The 19,158-nt window shown below is 37.9% G+C and overlaps 1 pseudogene across 1 annotated transcript; it reads left to right on the top strand.

Moving 5' to 3' along the window:
* Positions 1-1,684: 1,684 nt before the first annotated feature.
* LOC147497230 (uncharacterized) lies at positions 1,685-12,356 on the top strand (annotated as a pseudogene). The gene is made up of 13 exons (XR_015196811.1): positions 1,685-3,233; positions 3,704-3,835; positions 4,023-4,095; positions 4,413-4,440; positions 4,622-4,733; positions 6,196-6,264; positions 9,342-9,419; positions 9,509-9,713; positions 10,685-10,844; positions 11,203-11,249; positions 11,450-11,678; positions 11,770-11,910; positions 12,052-12,356. The product of XR_015196811.1 is annotated as an uncharacterized LOC147497230 (transcript).
* Positions 12,357-19,158: the final 6,802 nt, after the last annotated feature.

The following is a 19,158-nucleotide window of genomic DNA, read 5'->3' as shown; positions in this document are numbered from 1 at the left end:
GTGAAGAATCCCCAATCTTGATTGTGGCGTGATAGGATGCTCTCGTATCTATCACCCACTCTCGGTGTCGACATGAGGTACTAAGGCAAAGACACACCACAATCGACCTGATTCACTAGGTCGCCGACTAGTGCGGTAGTATCTCTGCCTGTGTTTCCGTTCCTCCGCACCATGTCTTCATGTACACGGTTATTCTTCTCATCCTTCTTCGATTAATTTCTTTTCATATCCGAAGTGGCCTTTTCAGGGCCTGACAATAGTAACATTGCCTGCGCCTTAGGAGTTCTAAGCTTCACCCCCTAGATTTTTACTTTTGTCATCACCTCTAGAGCGAGATGGTTTTCGCCCGACCTCTCCCCGTTTCTGCGTGAAAAGGATCTCGAGTGAGAAGAGCCGCTTCTTACACTCCTTCTAGTCTCCTCATTCAACAAAGGCGTGGTAGCCATCTCCATGGTAACAATTCCATCCTTGGTCGCTCCATGTAGAAACCGCTAATGTCTCCCAACTTTCGGGTAGAGAGCCTAATAGAAACAAAGCACCAACTTCGTCTCCCAAATTGATCTTCATCAAATGCATCGATTGATGATATTACGTACTTCATTAAGATGCTTTCGGACATTGAAGAACCTTCTTGGTACTTCGGTGCGCAAACTTCTTAACGACTAGCACTTTGTTTCCACCCGACTTCCTCTCATAAAGGTCTTCGAAGTTTCTTCCAGGAAGAGAATTTTGAAGGTCGTAGCCGGGGCCACATGGTGAAAGAGCGGTATCGTCGTCAATCCATTGTCGAATGTATCCAATCGCTTTTACGTCAAGCTTTTTCCACTCGACCATTTTTTTTTACGGTTTTACTCCCTCATTCTCAATGGGAAGTGCCAAGTCCTTGCGATTATAGCAAGTCTTCCATCTTGGCTTTCGGATGGTGTAGTTCTTCCTATTCGGACTCATAAATACAGTGTTCACCTGAATGGTCCATCTCTACAAGTTATTTAACCTCAAATCTTTCTCGGGAATTTCACAAACACGCCGACCAAGATTCGGATAACACCCTAGGCTATTCTAACCAAGGCTCGACGATACCACTTGTTGGGGATTACACCAATATCAATCGGTTCCCCACTACACGGATAACTTGTATGAAGCACTTCAACTCGGATAAATCTCAAATATCACAAACTACCTATACTTAACATGCCCAACTCGCTAAACAACTATTAACAACGGATAATAATGTAAAGCGGTAAAAAGCAAACCACAACACAAAGATTTACCGTGGTTGCCAATGATGCCTACTTCCACAAGAGCCAGGTTCTTAATAAAGTAGGAAGGAAGATTACAATCTCTCCTTACGGTCTCACCTTACTAGATCACTCTTATCTCTTTCTGAGGGTTGTATCTCCGTAAAGGTCTCTCTCTTTGTTTTAGTCCGGATTCCAATCCTTCCGACTTGTCGGTTCTGTTAGGTTAGGTTTTCCAAAACCTTGATTTTTGGTTTTATCTTCAAAACCAAATTTTCATGAATCAGTAGCAAGGCCCACAAAATTATGCTCGAGCGGCTGGCTGGCTCTCGGAAGCTGAAATCGCTACCGAAGACTGGAGGTTGAGCCTATTCTTTTGGTTATGCCCTATGTTCTTTGGAACTCGGCTGGCCTTCTCTGGCCTGAATTTGCCCGTTTCTGTCCAGCTCCAGTTTCTCTCCTCATGTGAGGGATAACTCCAACAATGCTTCCATTAAAGAGGCCAAGAGGGAGGCCCAGAAAGCATGATAGAAAGGAATATATTGACGACTCAAATGGAGAAAACCAAATGGTTCAGGCAACTGGTGGTCAATTTGATATTGCAAAAGAAGAAGAGTCAGTTCCACTGAGGAAGACAAGAGGGAGACCTCGTAAGCAAAAGAAAGTAGAGGAATCGTTTGCTAATTTAGGTAAGGAATGCCATTTTGTTCCACCACTTGCTGTTGACGTCTCTCTAGAATCGTTATGTTCTTTAGGGAGTGAGAACCTGGGTCAAGCACTTGCTGTTCAATTAGATAATGCAGAGGAGAAAGGTGTAGTTACTTTCAGGAGGTCAAGAGGGAGAACCAGAATAAAATCTTTAGATGATTCCAACAGAGAGAACCAAATGTTTCAAGCAACTGGTCAAATTGATCATCCAAAAGACAAAGAGTCACTTCCATTGAGGAAGGCGAGCGAGAGAATTAGAAAGAAAAGGGAAATAAAGGAATTTTTACTTCGTTTAGACACAGAAAGCCAATTTGTTCCACCACTCGCATTTGACATCTGTCAAGACCCATTAGGTGCTTTAGGAGGTGAGATTCAGGGTCAAGCATCAGCTGCTCAATTAGTTAATGCAAATGAGAAAGATACACATCCATTCAGGAGGCCAAGAGGGAAACCTGGAAAGAAAACTAGATGCAAAAGTAAAAGTGTTCAAGGAGTTGATGGCCAGTTAGATAATGTGAAAGAGAAAGACTCACTTCCGCTTAACAAGGCAAAAGGGAGACTTAGAAAGCAAAAGGACATAAAGGAAGGTTTGTTAGTAGACACAGAAAGCCAGGTTGTTCCACCCCTTGCTGTTGACATCTCTCAAGAAGCATTAGATAATATGAAAGAGAAAGATTCACTTCCACTGAAGAAGGCAGAAGGGGGACTTAGAAAGCAAAAGGACATAAAGGGTGGTTTGTTAGTAGACACAGAAAGTCAGTTTGTTCCACCCCTTGCTGTTGACATCTCTCAAGAAGCATCTGGCTTTCTTGCTATAACTGAAGCGACCAGGAGTACAGAGGAGCAAGCCATGGTAGAAAGCTGGGACACAGGTGTTGGGTTAGAAACACAAGCACTTGATCAATGCAGATACAAATTAACCAAGCTGAAGAGGAAAAAGAAAGATAAGACATTGAGAGTTACTCATCATGTTACTACTTCATCACTCACATTAGCGCAAGATAAGGATATGGATACTTCTTTTGATGTTCTGCATGGGAATAAAGGCTTTGATCAAGATGCAATAGCATCGAGTCTGAAAGTGGCGAACAATGGATCCTTGGAAATCAGTTCCAATAGCTTTAATCCTCCCAAGGATGTTGCTTTACCTAGAGTTGTATTATGTCTAGCTCACAATGGAAAGGTTGCATGGGACGTCAAATGGCGGCCTCCTAACGTGTGTGATGTAGAAAACAAGCATCGCATGGGCTATCTTGCTGTCGCGTTAGGAAATGGTTCTCTAGAAGTGTATGCTCACATCCTTTCAATTTTGAAATTCTGTTTTGCATCTATTTGTTGCCAAATCAATTGATATAACAAAATGATAAAAAGGTCCTTATTGATTTGCTAAAGAATTCATAAAGCAGGTGGAAGGGTAGTGACATTTACATTATCTAAGTGTCCTGCCGTCCCCTTAAAACACTCATCATTTGCTTTCACCTAACAAGATACATAACCCTCGACAACTGTTTTCCTGCCCCGTAAACGTTTTAGCAAGAAACAATAAGCCTTAGATCCCTAAATTTTTTAACTATTGAACAGATCTAATATTGGGTACTAACTTTAACAAAAGAAATAAAATATTCAATATGGGTATGAGTGTCTGACCCTAATTGTGTGCATATACTTCTTTTGAGATTCATGGGCTAGGAAAATTCGATTGTACCTTGTTTTTTTACTGTCCTGATTGTTCTCACAATTCCACCTCTTATGTGCAGTTGGGAAGTTCCTTCGCCAAGAGCTATAGAAGTTTTATTTTCTTCTTGTAAGAAAGAAGGTACAGATCCTCGTTTTGTGAAACTGGAGCCTGTTTTTAGATGCTCAAAGTTGATGTCTGGAGATAGACACAGGTACATCTTTCTGGTTTTGCTGGGGCCTATTTTTGGTCACATTTGTTGCTCCAAATTGTGATAGTAATTTCTAAAAGACAGAAAATAGAGGAGCATCACCATAAAACTACCTGTTAATCTGTTACTTTTGTGAATTTGTTATGTGGTTTTATAGTACTTTCTTACTTGCTTTCTTTTCTTCAAACAGCATTCCTCTTACGGTCGAGTGGTCAACTTCATCCCCTCATGATTTATTACTAGCTGGATGCCATGATGGAACAGTAATATCTGCAGCTCATCTCAGTCTATTTTATATTTTTTTCGTTTTCTTCACAAATTAATAGAAGGGTGTTTTAAATTGGAGAGTGATATATCAATTCATCGACTTCCAAAGCTTTTGAAAAAAGAACTATTATTATATTTATTTTATTTTTTGATTTTTTGATAAATGATATTACTTTGCAGTTGTTCTTATATTCTTTTATGTACCATTTACCGTGTATGATTTCTGAGTAGTGTTTTTCATATCTTATGTATCTAATGGACATGCTGTACTTAGTTTACTGGGATGAAAGTTGATACATTTCTGTTCACTTAGGTTGGCTTGTGGAAGTTCTCTGCAAGTGGTTCCTCTCAAGATATTTTCTAACAGTGCCAGTGACTCAGTTATGTAGAATATGGTTTGGATAGTCGTTCTCATTATGTTTATTTTAGAAAACAACGAAAAAAAGAAAAAGTAGAGAAACATCTCCTTCAGCTAAACTTTTGTTTATCAATTTTTTTTATGTGGAAGACGAGGGAGATCAGGGCCATCCTTAATTATCTTTTCTTGAATTCTGTTTGCAGATACGAGGCCTTTGCTTTGCTTCAGTGCAGATACCTTTCCTATTAGAGCACTTGCTTGGGCGCCTAATGAAAGGTAAGTAATGTCCACTTATTGAGTTTTTGATCGATAAACAATAATTCGTTAATTCTGGAACTAAGATCCTCGCCAAGATCCATAACCAAAATCTGTTCTTGGTAGAGGGGCCATATGATAATCATTTTTTCTGCTCGCTGAACTTTTTAAGTTTCATCAAAAGTCAAAGTAGTATGTCGATTCGTCAAGAATTCTTATGACAAAAGGGAAAGCAGAGCCAAGTAGATCAGAACGAAATAAAATCTATTGTCCAAATGAAGCAGTTGGTACTCGGTCCCATCTCCCATTCAAATACTAGAACGGGTGATTCTCTGGTTTCTAGATCACTCGATCAAAATAGAAACATGAAATTTGTAAAAATCCTTAAAAAATAGATATTTTGTACCTAACGTAAAAATACTAAAGTCACATTGACACGGGTAAGCCTGTCGGACGACGATCCGTATGAAAGTAGGATGCTGGGACACATCTGATTAAAAAGAAAACTATTACTATGCTTTAGTTACCAACTAATTCATGGGCTCAAGCCTCAAGACCTTTCAAACCTTTTATCACTTTGCAAATGAGAGGAGGAAAGTATTGATCGTATTCTTGTCAGTTGGCCACTTGCAAACAATGTTTGGAATGCTTTCTTATTCTCGTTCCATAAACCTTGAACTCTAGCATCAAATGTTAGAGAAGCCTTGGTGAAGGAATTGATTGTGGGTCTTTTGTCTACCAAGTCGAAGTGGTTAGTGGATTGTTGGGACGGAGATAAACTTGAGGATCTTCGAGCACAAGGAGAAAGAAATACACATGATTTTGAAAGAGGTCAAAGAAGTGTTGTTCCGTTGGGCTAGTGGGTGTCCAAGCTTTTGGGGAGCGGGTTATATATATTTTACTTGTAATTTGGACGCTCTTGTAGCTGAATGTAATGAGTGGTAAGATCGTGTCACTTCTTGCTACTCAAATCACTACATGTAACTTTTTGAAATTGAATAAATTTGAGTTTTATTGAACAAAAAAAATGATATTTTTACCATTAGTGTAATCTGTGTATGGCATGCTCATTACACTTGGATATGCAAAAGGGTTAATCTACCGTTATTCCGTTAATGAAAAATAGGTGTTGGTGCACAGTTGTCGTCCGTTACATTTAGCATAACTTTTGACTATTAAAACAGTAGGGCCACCAAACATTTTCTGGAACCACGTCAGCCATGTACCTGAATGTAACCCTAACCCATAAGAAATTTGTATTGCTGAAGATGCAGGATAGGCTAACATTGTCCTTCTTTCCCTGTGATCTTTATGTATGTTTTGTTTATGCCCCTTAATTTGAAATATGTGAAAAACAGTTTTGTTCTTTTCAGTGATAAGTTTGTCAATATAATAGACTACATCAATCTTTTCTTTCCTAAAGCTACACATCTTTTGTTTATGCCCCTTCTGAAAGATCTGAAAGGCAATATTGTTTTTTCAGTGATGAAGAGAGTGCAAATATAGTAGTCACTGCTGGACATGGAGGAGGCTTAAGATTTTGGGACATCCGGTAAGGGCCACTTTCTCTTACTCCCAGTTATCTTAGAGACAAGGTTTTCACACTAACATTATACCTGTTCGTCTTGCACTCACGGTTGCTATCTAATCAGTTCTCTCATGACTCTTAGCTTGCTTAGTTAAAAGTTAAAACTCTAACTGAATGTGTGATGCGAGACATATTCAATTGTGCTGATTTCTTGTGAGGATGATCTTTATGGGAGGTAGATTATCTCCATAAAATATCAGACCTAATTCATTTTAGGTATGCTTTTTATCTAGGAGTGTGTGTGTTTTTATATAAAATTTTTAATGAGCCGATTTTCTGTGGAGGATAATCAGTATGGGGATGAAATCTTATCCACAAAAATTTAGTTTGTGATGTAAGCTTTATCTTTCTCAATGGGAGAGATAAAGGATAGTTAGTGGCTATGAAGTCATAGGCACCACAACACCCAAGGCGGCAATTTCTAGTAAAAAATTGCAGGCTGTTGTCTATGGTGCTCCAGTGATGGCGCCAAGGCGGCCCAACGCTCTTGGGAAGCCTTGCCTTGCCTCTGAAGACATAGGTTAGTATCCTAATGGCCCATTTCCCTTTCAAGAAAGATATTTGAAATGGAAAATTCAGTTGTTTGTATTGTATATCTTTATAAGGGGAGTGAAGGTGGGAACAAGCAGGGGTAAAATTCAGGCTATACTGGATACCAGAAGGGAAAAAGTGCATCAGTAACGGGTACAAGTGTACAACAGGCAAGGGCAGAGGAAACGTATGAATCCGAGGAAGAAGACTTTGATGACTTATTCGATTGTGAGGACGGGATGCAGGATTTATAAATGTCGGATGAGTACTGTAGCAAGGAAGTGGTCGGAGAAGACTAGGAGTGGGAATTGGAGACAGAGGGGAGGAAGGCGAAGCTTAGGTTGGAGTGGAATGGTGGTGGTGGAACACACTGTGCAGTTAAATCGCTACTCGGTCGCTGCTCACTTGAACAGCGAGTAGCGAGTAGCGAGTAGGTGTAATCGGTCGGGGATTAATCGGACGATTTTTCATAACACTATATTTTTTTACAAATAATTATTAAATATATTTAACTTTGAAATACCAACATAATGAAGCCAATTAAGAACTCAATTTGTCAATAAACAATTAAAACACTCAATCAACTAAAATAAATATGATTAAAGTGTAGAACTTTACAGAATCGAGGGTTGGTCGAATCGGTGAAATGTTGAGTTCAATGTTTAACATTGAAATAGTGAACAGAATTCCTTAGTTAATCGGCTAATCAGGCCTAATCGGCCGAGTACTCGGGGAGATTTTGAGCCCGATTGTGATCGGGGATTAAATTGTTAGTCGGGTCGGCTAAGCAGCGAGTAGCGAGTACTCACCGATTATTCGGAGAGTATTCAACGATTTAATAGCCCAGGGAACACAAGAACAGTGAGGGGTGTAGTGCCACTGGAAATGGTCCAGGTTCGGGTCGGATCTGGCTATATCCTTGTCCAGATCCATATTTTTAACACAAAACCAGATCTGGATCCATACCCGAATGGATCCAATTGTCATACCATGTTCGAACCATTTTTTAAATGTATAATCAGATCTGACCTGACCGACCCGAATTACAAACCGTAAGTTCTCAATCACCCTACGTTTGATAACAAGATGAGTTAACTAGTATTACCCCCCACTAGATGAGCCAATTTGGATTTCCCGCCCCCACTAGATGGGAAATTAGGGTCTCTCCCCCCCCCCCAAATACACACAAAAAAAAAGTCAAATTGGGTTGACCCTGTATTTTTTTTGTGTCTTTGGGGGGCAGACTAGTATTCTTTCTGCAGATGAATGAGAACAGAGATTAGTATTCTTTCTGCGGATGATGTGTAGCACTTTACTGCATTGACAGAAAGACTGGATGCTATCCCTCCGACCCTTTTAGGAATTAGGTAGTGACAGCCGAATCTGGGTTCATAGTAAGTTACATTGGCATGGATACGTGTGTCCGTATCCATCCGTAGTGCCAGACTTGGCAAAATACCAAAATTTGAGGTATATCACATTTGCATACAATATGTGCGTGTAGTGTGCCTGAAACTGTTACGTGGACAGGTATCCAACATGGTTTGTTTTAAAAATTTGGTGTGTCCATGTAAGATAGGTTCATAGCAAGTACAACACATTTTCCACCCACTCCTTTGTCGACTTCTCCATCACAGGTCTCTTATCAAAACTGTCCTCCCATTCCTAACTAGCAGATATGGGGATAAAAAAAGGTGTTTTCTTCACTTGGTATGTGGACTTGGTGCGCGCTCACAATTGATAACCATTTTAAAAGTAATGAGGACATTGTTACTATCTTTCTTATTTTTCGTAAAAGGTATATATTTCTTTTGCGACTCAGGGTTAGTTTGTGTAACTGCTTATGGACTGCCTGTTTGTGTTTATGTGGGGAGATTTTGATGGAGAGAAGGTTTTGAGCTTTGCTGACATAATCATGTCTATGAAAGAGCTACTACTCTATAAAACGTGTTATATATTTAGAAATTTAGAAAACATAATATGACAGAGGGAGTCACACTATGAACCATGTACAATACGATTACATCAATTCAGGATAATTTCCTCCAATCTCACGATAAGATCTTCAAATCTAAGTCCCATTTCGGTGGTTTTATGAGAAACATAATGCCTGAAGAGATGCTTTCATGTTACAGATAACTTGATCAAAAGTTTTAAAACAGCCTTCAAAAATTCTCCTGTTTCTTTCGATTCAAACATTCCAAACTATAGCACGAAATATCACTCGTGGTGTTTTTTTTACCCTTTTTATAGTTATAACTTTTCTTTCCTAACTTCTTAAGTTCCATTTTCCTGGTGGAGGTGGGAATCAAACCCAAGACCTTTGGCCCAACCTCCGAATGCTTGACCAGTAAGCCACTGAAAGTTGAGATGTAAAATTATATTATGTTGGCTTAAACAAAGATATAATTGACTCATGGTAGGTAACAATCAACTAAGTAAATACTTGGACCTGCTAAGATTGCCTTTGCAAAGTTAAGCAAGAAGAGTTTCATTCTTTTCATCTGCAGGGATCCATACCGTCCTTTGTGGGACTTAAGTTCAGTACACAGGTTCATATACAGCCTGGATTGGCTCCCAGATCCAAGGTATAGTTTCCCTCTATTTGGAGTATATACTGCATATTTTACACTTGATGAAGTCCCTTTTTATCTTTCAACCTTGCTTGTGTTTCCAGATGTGTCATAATAGCATTTGACGATGGTGCACTGAGGATCCTTAGCTTTTCAGAGGCTGCATATGACGTTGCTGTGACTGGAAAACCCCTTGGTGGTACACCGCATCAAGGGTTGCACAGTTATTTTTGTTCATCATTTCCAATCTGGAGCGTTCAAGTATCAAGACTAACCTGTAGATCTTCTGCTTGGCGTACATATGTTAATTGAGAGGAATTGCACTTGTACAATGTATCTAGGTGTGTTAATATCATTAATGTTGTGGTATCAACTTGAAACCATAGTATGAAGTTAGACTATACCGTATAAGAGATAAAGAGAAACATAACTACCATTGATGTTTCGGTTGGAAGGCTTGGACTTCACCCGAAACTTTGATTGGAGAAGAAGAATAGAGAAAGAAGAAAGAGAGAGCGACAGTGAGTAAGACAGAGAGAGAGGTGTAGAGATTGAGAAAGCTAGAATATGGTTGGAGACCTGCATAGGCCAATTCAGTACAGGAATTGTTTTAAAAATCAAGAAAAAAAGAGAGCTAGAATATAGACTTTAAATAAGAGTGTGCAACTGTTCATAATGTGAAGAGAATAAGAAGTCTTGATTTGGTATTCTTACTCGTGCATTAAGTAGACGACGAATAGAAAGTGGAGCATGGACAACTGAACCGCCCATATCACATGCGGTGAAATTATGTGGTGGTGTAAAGTCTTGGATAAGACATGTATACTTTGTTTTGATTTTCTTTGACAAATACGATTCAGTTGGAGAAAAGCATTGAGTTTGAGCTGTATTCTGAAACTAGCTCATACCAAACCTCATTTCACCGACTCGGTACCCAATATCTTGTACATAATATTGTTTTATGCTTGAAACTGCCTTAAGTGGGGTTGTTATTTTATTTTGAGAGGTGGTCTTGTCACTATTTTTTTTTGTTCCTTCTGTTTCTGTTTCTGTCTCTGTTCATTTTAAAATCTTGAATCTGTATACATTTTACAGACAAACATATTGAATAACCTTTTGGGTCATGCAGATGTCTAAATAGTTTTACTTAAAGATTTTTACTTAGCATTAAAGTCCCCATGTATCCAACATGCAGTAGTCCATGGTGTTTTGATGCAAGACTCATACTTGAATGAACTGATTTGATATGCCCAAGCCCATGTATCTGATGCTTTTGGGAAAAACTGAGAAATCAGGTCTTAGGTTTCATGTTGATGGTTATAGCATGCTTTGTGACATGGAAGGTGTCCAATGGCCTACTGGTCAAGCCTGGGAGGTTGGGCTCAATGTCTGGGGATCAAATCCCACCTTCAGCCAGGAAAGAGGGATTGAAGGGTTTAGGTGAATAAAATTTTATCTATCAAAAGAAAATAGGAATGCTTACTTCCGTACTTTGAGCGACAAAACGTTGCAACTTCATCACATATTTAATTTAAAGAAGGTACAGGGAAAGAAAGGGTTCAGACGTGTGATGTAGAGAATGGTCAAGTAAGGAGTAGGATATATGCATTAACTGATTAACACTGGAATGTAGAAATGGTTGACAAATTGAATCTAACATTCTCAAGAATGGGTAATTTCTTATAGAACAACACGTCACAGATATTTCAAATTATTAGTCTAATATTGATTGTCATAAATTAATTTGTTTATTGTCTAACTACCATTGTTGTTTGTTTCGACTGATACTACAATTTAGGCCAGGTTGCGTACTGCAGTTCAGATGGTTTGGCTATCCGCTTTCAGGTGGGATCATATTCCAGTTTTCTGCCTGACCTTTTCTTTAATGGTTTGATTAACTTACATGTCTTCCTATCGTTGTCTTGCAACTTTTTTGAGTTGTACAGTATTATTTAATCTCTTGATCATAATCTAAATGTATCCCAGTCATACTAAGCTTTTTCTGACTAATCTTTATCCCCAAATCCATTTACTTATACATCTAGCTTACAAGCAAAGCGGTGAATAAATATCGTTCAAGCAATCGAGCCCCACATTTCTTGTGTGGTTCACTGACCGAAGAGGATGCAGCTCTCATTGTCAACACCCCCTTGCTGAATATTCACTTCCCAACAAAGAAGTCTGTTCCAATGAATAAATCCTTGAACAAATGCGGGCCAATTTCAAAGCAAGCGAAAGGAGCGAAGGAACAGGCACCTGACGATGAACCCCTTGGTAAATATAATTTTTTGATAATATCAGACTGTGCTTTCTGAATCTGTCGTGTGTTTTCAGACGTGATAACTAATTCTATGTTTTGTATCAGATCTATGTTTTGATGATGATACCTCGGAATTTGGTGTGGAGTACACAGTGTCTTCTTCAAAAGGTAAAAATACAACAAAGAAAAGCAAGAAGATGATGAAGAGCAATGAGGACGAAGCACAGACTGATAATGAATCCCCTGGTAATTGTTTTTTTTTTGTTTTTCTCTATTATCTCAGACAAGCCTTTCTGAATCCTGTATGTTTTTGCCTCAAAATTCCATGTCGTATATGTGATCTATTTTTCAATGATGATCCTGTAGATATGGGTTTGGAGGACTGAGTGACTGGAGAAGGAAAAGTTACATCAAAGATGAGCAAGAAGAATACATGGAAGAATGAGGAGGGAGCCCAAACTGAAATTGGAGTCTTTCCTCCCAAGATTGTTGCAATGCACAGAGTTAGATGGAATATGAACAAGGGCAGTGAAAGATGGCTGTGTTATGGGGGAGCCGCTGGAGTAGTATGATGTCAGGAGATATTTGCTTCTTCAACTAGAGAGTGTTCACTGGTAAAAGCTTTTCTTTCAAAGAAAGGTGTCGACATATCAGATGGGTCACAGGAAGGCGGCGCTTTGCTCGGGAAATGACCGGTTCAGGTTTTAGTTTGTTAAGTCAGTGTAAAGTTTTGTATCAGAAGGACATAAGCATTAACATTGTAAAGCCATAGTCGACGCTGGCCATGCGCTTGAGGATTGTTAGAGTAATTAATATGTAATATATTAATTCTACTTGGTTGAATATATGAAGGAAATTAAATATTCATCGTTTGTGAATGAATGTACAGCTGGGCAAAATGGATCTCAGAAGTTCCTTTTGGAAGTATGTTTCTTTGTCTGGGCTCTGGTATGGCGGATAATTTCATTGCTGTTAATCTGAGGAAGTCGCGAAAGATAACAGAGACCAGATGCGTAGTGTGTGTGCTAAAGTGGAGGAATCGTTCAGCAAGTGTTTCGTGGCTGTATGAGCTTTTAACTAAGCTGATGCCCATGAAGCTATCAAGAAATGAGCAATAAAATCGTGGTGGAATAAGCATCTCATGGGAAATACACCAGATTACAAAGCATAATGGCCAGCTTGGAAACTCTTGCATTGCAAAATCCATGTAGCCACAGGGTGTGCAGCGTGCATCTGACATTTTTACTCTTAAACACCTTTTATGGGCCTGTGGTCTAGCACATGATCTATGACAATGGCTATGTGTGCATTTTGTTCAGCTTCAATGACCTCCAACGAGCAGTTAACAAGGTCAAGCAGTCAATGCTTACTATTACAAAACTATGGAATGTTACTGTTCTACCTCTAATGGTTGAGGTCTAGAACGAAAGGAACATATGTTAGTTATTTTGATGATATAGTCTTATGCGTCAACAAATGCAAGTTTAGAATCCATGGTATGAAGATCATCTAAATCAACCCTCAACTCAGTGTGAAACTTCCTATTTTGAGCAAGGTATTGACGTAGGTGTCTAAATAAGATGTCCATACTCCATATATCTATTCCAGTAAAAATATTCAAGTCACACATAATTCTTTTTGCAACAATATTTTCGTATAATAGTTTTGGATGTAGTAATAACAATTTAGACCGCATACTAGAGCCTAGAAAAAGTTAATTTTTTTTTTTGAGTTGAGGATAATTAATTGATGAAGGGACCAAACGGAGCAAATGGAAATGAAAATATGATTGTTAGACGATAGGTCGGATAGTAGTGGTGTACTTGGAGCAGTTTGATCTCTACACTTCTACGGTATAAAGATACAAATAACTCATTTCGGTGTAGATTTCAAATCCTTACTCACGTATTCGTGCATATAGTTTAAATAAGGGTTTCGAACCAATCTAAATTCTATGACAACATACAAATTTCTAATGCTCTAAGTTAGGAAACATAGTGAGTAAGTTTTTATTTTACTTTATGACAAACATGGTTGGTTATACTAAACTACTTGGGTTCATTCTAGATTTTTAAGTTTACTTAATATGCAAACTATAATAAAATAAAAATCGATTTATAAAAGTGTGGAGGGAGTAAATCCACTCATGTTTTGAAACACTCTTCTTGCTTGACTCTAGTTATTGCATATTAATCTTTCTTAAAATTCCTAGACAAATTTTAAATAAGATTATATTTTGATCCCTAACAACATTACTCATCTCTAAGATTATGTTGCTAGCATGAGAAACTAAAACAATGACTTATCTCTAAGTCATCACCTTAGTTCCTAACTAAACTCCACACCAACTACCATTTTGGGGTAGGATGTAGAGTCTAGTTTATGGTTATAAACAACTACTAGAATTAAATTAAAAGGGTTATTCCTCACATGAGCATTATTAACCCTCCACAAAGGGAGAGTCTAGCTCATGATCATGGGTTAAAATGAAAGTTACAAGATAGATAAGTAAAAGAGATAGAAAGAAGAAATGAATACAAAACAAACTAATTACTTAAGGAAAATAGAAGTTTTTATTTAGAACTAGAAGTGTTATCCACCATTAAAGTGTTACAAGCTTTTTTCTAAAAACAACAAAAGCTAAAAAAACCAAAAGTAAAGACAAGGCATGTAAAAGAAATAAAAGTCAAGGAAGTAAATGCTAGCTCCTCCCAAAATCAGCCCCCCTTTACATAGGAGAGCTTTTTTCTCTTTTCCCATGTGAAACACTCCCCCCTCATTTACTTTCCTCTTATCCAAAACTAACCCCCATTTGACACCTCTCCTTTTTTTAGATAATCATCACCTAAATCCAACCACTTCATTAATTTCATGCAAGGTGTCAAATTTGAACCAATTATTTGCACCTTTGTCTTGACTTTCATGATGACTCATCAAATCTTGCATGCCCGCTTAGTGGGTCCATGTGTAGTGTCCAGTGGTGGTCCGGTCTTTTGGCATTTTTACAAATTCCCGCTTATGCGTAGAGTTCGTCGCACTGATTGTCTGGGCAGCTCACTCGTCGCATTCGGAGTCCTGGTTCAACAGATATGAGCTTCGACAGTTTGATGCTTCTGTGCACGTAATCCCGTTTCTGACTAGATTATGTTCTATTTGAGTCTTTGGGCTTTAGTATGGATTTGTTGGGCTTCACATGGGCTTGATCGGAAAACTTATCTATACTCTTTATTCCGTGCTTATATGCTGGCTTTATCATTATTTGTACGTTAGTTGCTCAAACCTGGAAACCTGCAAAAACAAGAAAATGTGATTATTTCATGATTATTACATACAAAATTAACCGAAATGTTATGTCTCTACGAGGTTAATTTTATAGTACAATTTTGGGTGCTTATCACAGTTCATAAGATTTTTTTTTACTATGGATGCCAAGAAATCAATAGTAAGTCTGCAATGTTCTGACGTTTTACCAATTGATTTTCAAAATCTTTCAAAATTTGTGCACAAAAAATGAAGTTTTTTACTTCAAGCAAAATATGCTAAATATCTTGGGCGTATGCCTAGGTCCAAAATCTAGTAACAAAACTAAAGGGATAGCTCCTTCTCCACGCACCAGTGCACCACTATCCAAGTGTCCAGCCCATGGTTTTTAGAACTGGTTTTATTAACCGAATCGGGCCAGACCCAAGTACTCAGGTTCTTTCACTCTCTGTTTTGCATTTTTGTCCAGTTTAATCATCTTTACACATTTAGTCACAAATTGTTGGGATTACTTTAATCCTACATCTTTGACATGCTAATATATTATTGATCAAAAAAGGAGTTACAATAAAAATACCTTCAAAGCCGGAATTGGAGATTGACAGTAAAGAGAAACTTTCCAAAGCTGAATCCAAATCACTTAGTCTTCAGCCTTCTAGTAGTATTCACCACACAACACACCACAAAATAATAGGTTAAAGAAGCCTTCTAGTGTCAGCTTCTTTAACCTATTATTTTCATAGTTGACAAGAATATGTTGTATGAGTCCAGGAGTTGAGATGGGACTTCAGAGATGAAATCCCAGTTCAACTCCTTATGCTAGGGAAATGGACTTAGAGATGAGTTCATCTCGCTAGAGATCGACGTTCTATCCGTTTCGGGTTTGATAATGAACCCAAAACGGTTTAGAGATGGCAGTAATCTGAATTTTAGGGAGTATAACGAGTCCTTGCATGAAAATCATAATCCTCTACTCTTTCTTTCTCTTTAAATTACAAGTTAAAAACCTTAGTTTTTTCATTTTTCTACATGTCTAGCATTTTTAGTATCTGAAGTTGATTTAAAACACAGCAACTTTAGCTAGGAAATCCACAATAAAAACTTACTCACTAGTTTCCTAAGGAGCATAATAAGGTTGTAAGCTATCCTAGACTTTAGGTTGGTTCGAATTCCTACTCGAGCTTAACGCACGAAGACACGTGAGTAAGTACTTGAGTCTACACCGAACAGAGTAGAGAATCCAAATCTTTATACCGCAAAGTGTGGTTAGCATTCCATCAGTAGGAGTAGAGTAGTTTACTGCTTTCCTATTGTAATGAAGAATTTAATTTCTAGTTTTTCATTAAAATGTTTTTATTTCAGTTTTATTTTCTGTTAATTAGAATAACACTTTAGTTATGTGATCTCGGAGAAGAAACTCTGCCCGAGTAGGGATTATCTTCGTTAGGGAAGGTGTTTCGATAATTATAACGATTAGGAATCGAGTAAGTTCACCCAGAGATGGGGTTTTGAATCGATTCCATGCGCTAATAACGCTCGTACAGAGATGAAGAGTCGTTATTAGGGATAAAAAATCGAGACTAACTCTTTTAACGGAGATATGATTCGCTCAAACGAATTTTCTATCTCCGTAATCAAAGTCTACTTTCTTTTATTTTCATCATTTTCTCACCTAAATTCACTCTCACAAATTCACGTGATCAGATTAGTTTTGCTTATAGATAACATTTTGCAATTTTATTGAAATGTGAACGAAATGATAAACCCGACCGCTGTTTTATAGATAGATCAATGGCGTCGCTGCGTTTTCAGTAAAATTAAAATTAGCAAAATTAATTAATTTGGTCACACACATTAATCAAATTCAGTTCTTCTCCCTCCACATATTTTTTATTTTCCAAACTAAAAAAAAAAAAAAAAAAAACATCCAATTTGTGGTTATGGGCCTTTTTGTGGAAATAGGCCTTTATTTCACAAAACAAAAAAAAAAAAAAAAAACAAAATTTTTTACCTTAATCCCTTGCATAAATTTTAATTAAAAAAAATCCATAAATTTTAAACATATTCCAACAGTGTCTAGGAAACTTGAAAGATTGAGGTTACTTAATTAGAACCATGCTTGCACGGAAATTCTCCCTCATCTTTCTTGTGACCTGGCTGTTGGTTTATGCACACGTATTCCTAGCTTTCTTACTACGCTAGCAGCAACTTAGGCCTACGTTGTTCATTTTGAATGCTTCAAAAAATAATATAATTCAAGTAATAATAAGTTCCTTGTGTGCATAAGATCTAATTTTATGCTTCCATAAGATTAAGGTCTAGTAATAATAAAGAATTTGAACATACTTATCGTAGGAGAAAATATGATAAACAATTGTGTAAGTTCTCACCGCAGCTTAGTTCTTCTTCTATTAATAATAATCATCAAGATCCCTCGCCGCCATTACATTCTTTCATTATGGCTGACGACACTCCACCAGCTGAGAAACCCATTTCGAACTTCTATACAACATTACAGGAAGGACCTTCTTCCTGCATCAAACTTGAGGATATTGCCGATAATTTTTGAATTCCGCCCAACATTTTTAGTTTGTTACCTGTTTATCATGGTCTGGATCATGAAAAACCGTACAATCACCTTCGTAGGATTCAGCAAGTAGCCATAACATTTCACCATCCTGCCGTCTCTAAGGAACAACTCTTGCTTCGGTTGTTTCCTTTTACTTTAGCGGATAAAGCGTCAGTTTGGCTAGCAGGACAACAGCCACAATCCATAGAAACATGGAATAAACTTGTCCAAGCTTTCATGCTACAATTTTATACTCAGAAGAAAACTACTGAAATGCTTAAGAAAATCCAATTCTTTTGTCAAAATCCTCATGAATCCTTTACAGAAGCATGGAGTCGATTTACGAATCTTCTTTTAGAATGTCCTCATCATCAGCTCGACACCGCTGTCCTTGTTCATTTATTCTTTAATGGACTATCCGATCATAAAAAAGAAACTCTTGATATAATGAACGACGATTGCTTCATGAACAAAAGAGCTATTGAAGCATATACTTTTCTTAAAAAACAAGCTACAAGAGGTACACATTGGGGTAGCACGGATTCTTCTAGATCATCTAAGGATACTGTTACAAAAGCTACATCTATTTTTGAGGTAAAACCCGATCCCGAGTTAAAAAATCTGATAGAATCCCTCACTAAAAAAGTAGATGCCCTCGTAATTCAAGTAAATGATCAACTTCCACAACAGGTCATGAACGTTAACATTTCACCATGTATCCTTTGTCTTAGTCCTGACCATCTTGATGCATATTGTCCCTTGTTATATGCCCCCCCTACTCAACCATCGGAGGAGGCATGTGCATTCAACATTCCTAATGCACCTTGGAGACAACATCCGAATTTTGCTTGGCGCCCGAATAACCAACAGATAGCTCCTCCAGGTTTCGCCAATCCACCTGTTCGACCACCCAACAAATTTATTCCATACCGCCAAGGAAATAATCAACAATACCAACAAAGTCAAAATCAGTTTCAAAGTAATTCTAATGCTAACTATCAAAACAACCGCAGCCTTGTTCCAGCCAATCCAAATTTTGGCTATAATCAACAACTTTTCAGCAATAATCGTGAACTAATCCCTATTGCACAACCTATGCCTCTCGCTACTGATAGGACAAACGAGACTTTCTTCGCTTACATGAATCAACAATCCCAAATCTTAACGTCTATCCAACAATCACTTCAACAATTAGCGCAAGAAAAGAGTCAGAAAGGTGTGTTTCCTGGCCAAGCAGTTCCGAACCCTATGCCAGCGAACCCTGCCTGTGAACTCACCAATGCACCTAGTACAAATGCTCCAAACCAAGGTGAGGTGAATGCAATAACTACTTTTCTATCTGGCAAAACCGTTGACAATCAAATCCATATGCCAGATGAGCAAAAGTAACCAGAAGTTCCAATGAATCTGTTTCCGATAATGAACCTACGATGGAAACACCAAGTTCAACAAAGTTACCATCTAAAAAATTGGGAAACGAGCAAACAAATCCTTATGCCAAATTCCGCCCTAAGGCACCGTTTCCTGCCCGTTTGGCAAAAAATAAACCTGACAAAATTTTTAATGAAATTCGAGAAACTTTTGAGAATTTGACAATCAACTTACCTTTTCTCGATACCCTAAAAAAATTGCCAAAACATGCAAAATTTCTAAAAGATATGTGC

The sequence above is a fragment of the Coptis chinensis genome, chromosome 5, assembly GCF_015680905.1.
Source record: "Coptis chinensis isolate HL-2020 chromosome 5, ASM1568090v1, whole genome shotgun sequence".
In the NCBI taxonomy this organism is placed as follows: Eukaryota; Viridiplantae; Streptophyta; class Magnoliopsida; order Ranunculales; family Ranunculaceae; genus Coptis; species Coptis chinensis.
Note: the sequence above shows the minus strand (reverse complement) of the source record. Positions and strands in the feature narration are given on the sequence as shown.